This window comes from Vidua macroura, chromosome 10 (assembly GCF_024509145.1).
Source record: "Vidua macroura isolate BioBank_ID:100142 chromosome 10, ASM2450914v1, whole genome shotgun sequence".
Lineage (NCBI taxonomy): Eukaryota > Metazoa > Chordata > Aves > Passeriformes > Viduidae > Vidua > Vidua macroura.
Window position 1 is genome coordinate 21,408,533 of NC_071580.1, and position 6,704 is coordinate 21,415,236.

The following is a 6,704-nucleotide window of genomic DNA, read 5'->3' on the forward strand; positions in this document are numbered from 1 at the left end:
TTTTCCTTCCATTTCTTTATGGAAAACTGACAGGGGTTTTGGCTTCTCTCCAGTGCTCCTCCTGTGCCCTGGATGTGGGTCCACAGGGACTTGCTCCCATCCACTCCACGGAGGAGATGCAAAGGAGCCTCCTCCCCCTGTCAGAAACCAAGATCTTTAGAAACCATCCCCAGCTCTCCTGTTGACCTATTCTGTGACATGTCACATTTCAGAACTGTTTTTCTCCTAATTTGTTGGCTGTCCCCCAAGGTCTTATGGCTCCTCAGTCCAAAACACATCCCACTGTCTTGCCCTCCATTTTCTACATTAAAATAGGTGTTTCCATGAGCTGTGCCCATGGTGACTGCTTGGATGGCTCCCCATCCCCCTGGATGGCGTAGTTGGATGGCTCTCCACTGCTCTTGCATGTGGCTCCATGGATCCCTCCTGCTGAAGTGGGAAGGGCCAGAGAAGGATGGAAACTGCCATGGGACAACTCCTGTGTTTATCAGCAGAAAAAAAAATGTCATTTCCATTGGAAAATATTTCAAGGTGTTGCGGCCTTTCAAGATGAAACAAAATCTTTCCTTGCAAAATGTCAATTCCAGCCATTGTTCCAGTTGGACTTACCTTTTCCAAGGAAAACAAATTTTACTTGCAATGGCTCATGCCGATAGCAGCTCAAAATCAGCTCTTCCCTGCCCACACTCAGAGTTTGGAGAGGCTCTTGTGATCCAAAAAACCTTTTCACTGTTTTGATTCCAGCTTCTCCAAACAGAAAGTTTCCAGCACTTTTTGTACAACAGACATTGCAGTTTTCCATCCTGCCCTGGGCAACGCCCACACTCTCCTCTCGGAATGACGCCCAGGATGGAGCCAGAGCTGCCAGTACCAAGGTATGGCCAAGCCTTCACCTTAACTTTGGGGTTTGAGCTGCTAAATCTCACTGCTGGAGGGAACCTCGTGGGAAGAGACACCCTCCAAAGGTGTTTTGTGTGGGGACGTAAAGACCTCATAGCAGCGGTGTCTCCTTGGAAAACCTCAGAGGAGGAATAAAGAGATCCAACAGCTCTGGGCGTTCAGAAACGGGTCTGTCAAAGCTGGTTCCCAGCTGGGCTCTACTAAACCCGTGTCAGCAGGGCTTGGTGGCTGCCAAACCTCGGCACCCTGCTCAGAGGCGGCCTGAGCAGAGCAGGTTTAATGGCTTTGTGCTGGGGTGTGCTGATGAGTTTGCTGCCTGAAGTCCAGCCTGGCTTATGGAGGGGGGTGGCCCTTCCTCGGTGACAGCCAAACCGTGCGGTGACACCCCACAGCACCGGGGAGATCTGCAAGATTTCAAACCAAACAAGGAGTTTTTATGAACCTTCTGAGCAGTTGAAAAACAAAATGGGAAAAAAAAAAAAAAAAAGAGATGATTACACAACTTTGTTGGCACTCCTGTTGCCATCATCATTAAATAAGTCAATATATAGTATAATAAAAATATTTTGCTGCCTGTTAGTGGAGACTGAAGCATTTTCCTTGCAAACACATAACTCTCATTCCATATTTAACAATGCCCAGAGCTTCAGGACTTGCAGCAGTGTAAGTGCAGTCAAAGCCAGAGATATTAGGAATGAGATGTGCTGAATTCACTCTCACTTACCCTCTTTTTATTGAATTTAACCTTTTTTTTTCCAGGGGGAGGCCTACAAGCATCCAAAGTTTGTGGTTTTACTGTCCTTAGAACGGCTTCAGGAGGGATCAGATCAGAGCTGTGATCTTTGCACAGTGCTTGGACCAGCTCCTGTCATGTAATGGGGTAAGAGCCATTAAAGCTTTTGGATATTTTTCTTTTTTTAGTTTAATTTCCATTCAGTGGTGGCTGCCAGAGCACTCTGAGATCTTTTAAAGGAGGCAAAACAGCTAAAGAAAATAATTTCCAAGTTTAAGGGTCATAGAAGCTGTGTCTGCCCCATCCCTGCAAGGCCAGGTTGAACGGACCTTGGAGCAACCTGGTGTAGTGGAAGGTGTCCCTGCCCATGACTGGGGGTGGACCTGGGTGGGCTTTAAGGCCCCTCCCAACCCAAACCATTCTGTGATTCCATGATATACTCAATAAGGAGCTCTTGGAGGAAGTGAGGGTTTCCAGTGGGATGTGACCAACTTGGGTGTCCCATGTCCGAAACCACAGAGACCATCCCAGCCCTTCTGGTGCCTCCTGGGGCGTCTGTGCTCACGTCAGTGCCTCGTCTGTCAGGGAGCAGAGACTCCTCACCCACAGTGAATTAGAGGGTGTCACATGGTGACACATCTCACACAGAGCTGTGTCACCTGCCAGGCCTTCCCAAGGGAAGAAGGAGGCTGACACCTGAGCTCTCTCTCTTTTCCTGGGATGGCCAGTGCAGCTGGATCACACCCAGCTGGATGCAGGTGATGCTGAGGTGTCACCACCTTCTTGCCTGGGCTGGGATGAGCCCCTTGCCGTGGGGTGTCCCTCTGGATAGGACCCTCCTTGAGCTGCTCAGGGTCTGATGCAGTCCCACGTCTCACCCCTCGCAGCTCTGCAGACCTGCAGGGATTTAGGACACTCCTACAAGCAACAGCAGGTTTTAGTGCTGCTGGGTGCACCAGCTTTGCCCTGCAACCCATTCTGAGGCAGAGGAGAGCCTGGAAAAGTTTGTCTCTCCAGGGTGTAAGTCCATGGAGGTGTGGAGGTTAGGGAATTTTACATAAATATTTGACTCTACCTTTTCAGGCAGCAGAATCCTTGCTTAGGGGCACTGTTCCTGAAATATTTACCAACTGTACAGTTTATTGGCAGTGGGCAGAAGTAATTTAGATTGTCTCATCGTGATCACTTGAAGCAATCTCAAGGAAATGCAATCCTGCTTTGAATGGCTCTGTCAGATCCTTGTCTGCCTCCTTTAATTGCTTTTCCTACAGGATACTGATGCTTTAGATTGCAAATCCTCCGAGGCAAAGACTGTCTCTTTGTTCTGGTGTGCAGAACACATCCTGCAGGGAAGGTCGGGGCTCTGGCTTGGCTACAAACATCTGGCTGTTTGAAATACTCTGCTCAGAGAGTGCCAGGAGGGTGTGAGGGCTGGGGGGGTCCTGTGGGTGCTGGGTGAGCCCTGGAATTCACAGCACCCGCACTGCACCGAGGGATGCGCGTCATCGTCCGTCCTTCCAGCCGCCTTTGCGTATGGCACAACACAGGTGGGCAGGGCATGGGATAAATAATCTTAATTCCAATCTCCCACCTCCTCCTTTAACCAGCCAGAAGAGTTTCTCCTCTGGAATGTCCTGAGCTAAAGGCCCCACACGTGACACCTTGGGGCTGGCATCTCCAAAAGCTCTTGGGGAGAAAGGAGAGGTGGGAAAGGTGTCATGGCGAATGGAGAGTTGGCTCTCCCACCAAAATAATCCACCCCTCAGGCCATCTCCAGTTTAACTGAAGAGCCTCTGGTATTTATTATTATTATTATTATTATTATTATTATTATTATATTTAACTGAAGAGCCTCATGGCAGTGACTTAACTGATGGTAGAACTCAAGTGGCCTCAGAATAAACAGGAGTTACTTGAAACAGAAAAGGCAGAGGAAAAGAAAGTGGTTGTTTTAAGAGACACAAAGCACCACCAGCCAGGGCTCATTTAGAAGCATTTCCTCCATTCCCCTGTTAGCTCTTAAAGGTGGAGGAGCTTCTGCTTTCCTCTCTGCTCTTCCTAAAGTCTCAGCCTGGCAAAATCACGGCCTCCCATCTTCCAGGCTCCACAGCCTCCCTGCAGTCAGAGCCTGGCAAAACCTGCCTTCCCATTTATTCCTCCAGAATGCACCTTGCTTCTGCTGCTGCCCTTGCCTGGCTTTGGATACAGGATGGAGCTGCTTGACGTATTTATTAGTCAGCACCATGGGAGGGAAGGTTTAACCCTGACACGCAGCTCTGCCGTCACCTCCCAGAGGAGCTCCCTGCCCTCCATCCCACCTTGACCTCACTCCTAGACCTGGGTGTAGCTCTGGCTGCCCTGCAGGGCTGGTGGTGGCCTCAGATGGAGGACAGGCAGTGTCACCTCCTGCTCTGGGGCTCAGCTGTCGCTTGTCCCAAAAGCAAATCCCCTATGGGCCTCTTCAGCATGGGGACAGCAGTGTCCCCTCCCCAGGGGTGGGCACCCCCGGGGGTGCTGGTGAATCACCTGCCCCACTTCCCCATGGAATCACTCTCCATGCCCAGGACAGTCGGGCTGTGAGCCAGCCAAGCCTGTTCTTCAGGTACAGCTGAGCACTTCCCCTGAGCAGTGTTCCTGCTCCAAACACACAGTGCTGCAGACCAAACCCAGCTCTGGCATTCCCAGCCACAGGCACTGGCAGGAACCACTGATGCCACTCCAGTCCTTGTTCCCCCCATGCCACACCACCAGCCCTGGAGAATAAATGGGGGCTCCAGGGGTGGGGTTGGAGTGCTGCTCTGCACCCCCAGGGATTGACTGTGGTGACATAGAGGGGGTTCTAAATCCACATTCCCAGCACAGTGTTTGTACTTGCAATTCTGAAACCTCCTGCGAGCCCAGGGGCTCCGTGTTTGCTTCCCCAGCAAATTAATTTCCATTCAATGGTGGCTGTCAGAGTGCTCTGAGGTCTTCTAGAGGCAGCAGAGCAGCTAAAAAAATAATTTCCAAGTTTAAAGTTCAGAGAAGCTGCGGCTGCCCCATCCCTGGAAGTGTTGAAGGCCAGGTTGGATGGGGCTTGGAGCAACCTGGTGTCATGGAAGGTGTCCCTGCCCATGGCAGGGGATGGAATAGGATGAGTTTTAAGGTCCTTCCAACCCAAACCTTCCCATGATTTCTGTGTTTTTAAAGCCCAGTTGGCAACAAATAATTGAGCAGGACAGGTTGGAGATACCGTGGAGGAAGAGTGAGGTGCTTCAGTCCCTGCCAGATTGAAGGTGGGTGGTGAAACAGAGTGAGCCTTGTCCCCAAACAAGAATCAGCCCACCACTCGGTGGAAACTGAGGAGGGGGATGTGGCAAAAGAGTCTTCTCTTTACTCGTGGTCATGTTGAAGCAGTTTGACCCAATCACCTCGCCAGCAGAAGGAAAGTGGCTTCAGAGGGTTCTGATGTTCTGTGAATAAGGTGAGCACCCCACAGAGGGACTTGTCTTAGTTCCTGCACTGCTGCACCGGTGAAAGTTCGCTCTGGCCATTGGAAACATGCAAGGTGGGCATGTTTCACATGGAGACAAACCATTCCACTTGTTCTGGATGAGGGAAGGGGCTGGGTTAGAGGGTGAGCTGCTGGGTACATGGAGAGCTGTGGCCTGAAGTAGCTGATTGCCTCTCATCCAGCAGCATGAGGGGTTCTCCTTCCCCTGATTCCTTGCCAGGGAAGTGTGACCACTGGAGGAGGAGCATGAAGCACAGCCCAGGAATGCTGTAAAACAAACCAAAGACTGTAAAACAAACCAGACCCTGCCATGTGGGATCTCTTCTGCTAGGCACTTTAACATCAACCCTATCGCCCTGACCAAGCATGATGAGAAGAACGTGAAATCCAACTCTCCACCATAAATCACTTCCCTGCCGTGCACTCATCTTCAGGATGAGCCACTCCTTGCCAAGAAAGTGAAATGCAGTAGAGAATCCTCAAAAAGAGGCAAGAGACCCCCATTTTCTCACGTGCAGCTCGTTTTGTTAACTCCCATTGCACAGTCTCAAGCCCATGATTTAAAAGCAGTGTTGGTGTAGGAAAGCTGGAGATGAACATGTGTCCAAGGGCTGGAGTTTCTCTTCCAGCAGGATAAAAGTTTGGGAGATGTGAGCAGTGCTCTCCGATGGTCAGAGACGACTGGACTTTAAACTCAGATTGTCAGCTTTTATTGTGTCACTGTGGCTATTTAAGCTCCCATGGCTTGGGCAGTGCTCCCTTGCTCTGGAAAACCAGGAGCTCTTCCTGGAGCACAGACCAGGATGTGGCATGGGGTGGGTCAGCAGGGTGTGCAGCCCCTGGGGGGTCCCAGTGCAGTCCATGGCTCATGGCTGGGCAGGAACCAGCTGTTTTCTTACCTTACCTATTGCAAGAGCTGCTCATTGAGAAATACAACGGCAGCGTGCTTTGCCAGCATCATTTCTCCCTGCCCTTCAGCAAATCAGCTCTGCTGGGGCACCTCCCCGTGTCTGAGATCCAGCAGGGGCTTGCTGGGGGTGGCCAGACTCAGGGAGGTCAGTGGTGCCTGGGGGGAGAGACCTGCCGAGCAGGTCTGAGGCTGCTCCAGCCACTGAGTGGGGTGTGTGGTCAGTTCCCACCAAAGACCTGCATCCATGCAGAGTCTGGAGCACCAGGAGAGGCTGAGGGAGCTGGGAAAGGGGCTCAGCCTGGAGAAAAGGAGGCTCAGGGGGAACCTTCTGGCTCTGCACAACTCCTGACAGGAGGGGACAGCCAGGGGGAGGTCGGGCTCTACTCCCAGGGAACGGAGACAGGATGAGAGGGAACGGCCTCAGGCTTTGCCAGGGGAGGTTTAGATTGGATATCAGGAAAATTCCTTCCCAGAAGGGGTGGTCAGGCATTGGAAGGGGCTGCTCAGGGCAATGGTGGAGTCCCCATTCCTGAAGGGATTTACAGAGGTGTGGATGTTGCACTTGGTTAGTGCTGGATTTGGCAGTGCTGGGGGAACAGTTGGACTCCATGCTCTTAGAGGGTTTTTCCAATCTAAACAATTCCAGTGGGGCAGCAACATCCAGCCCC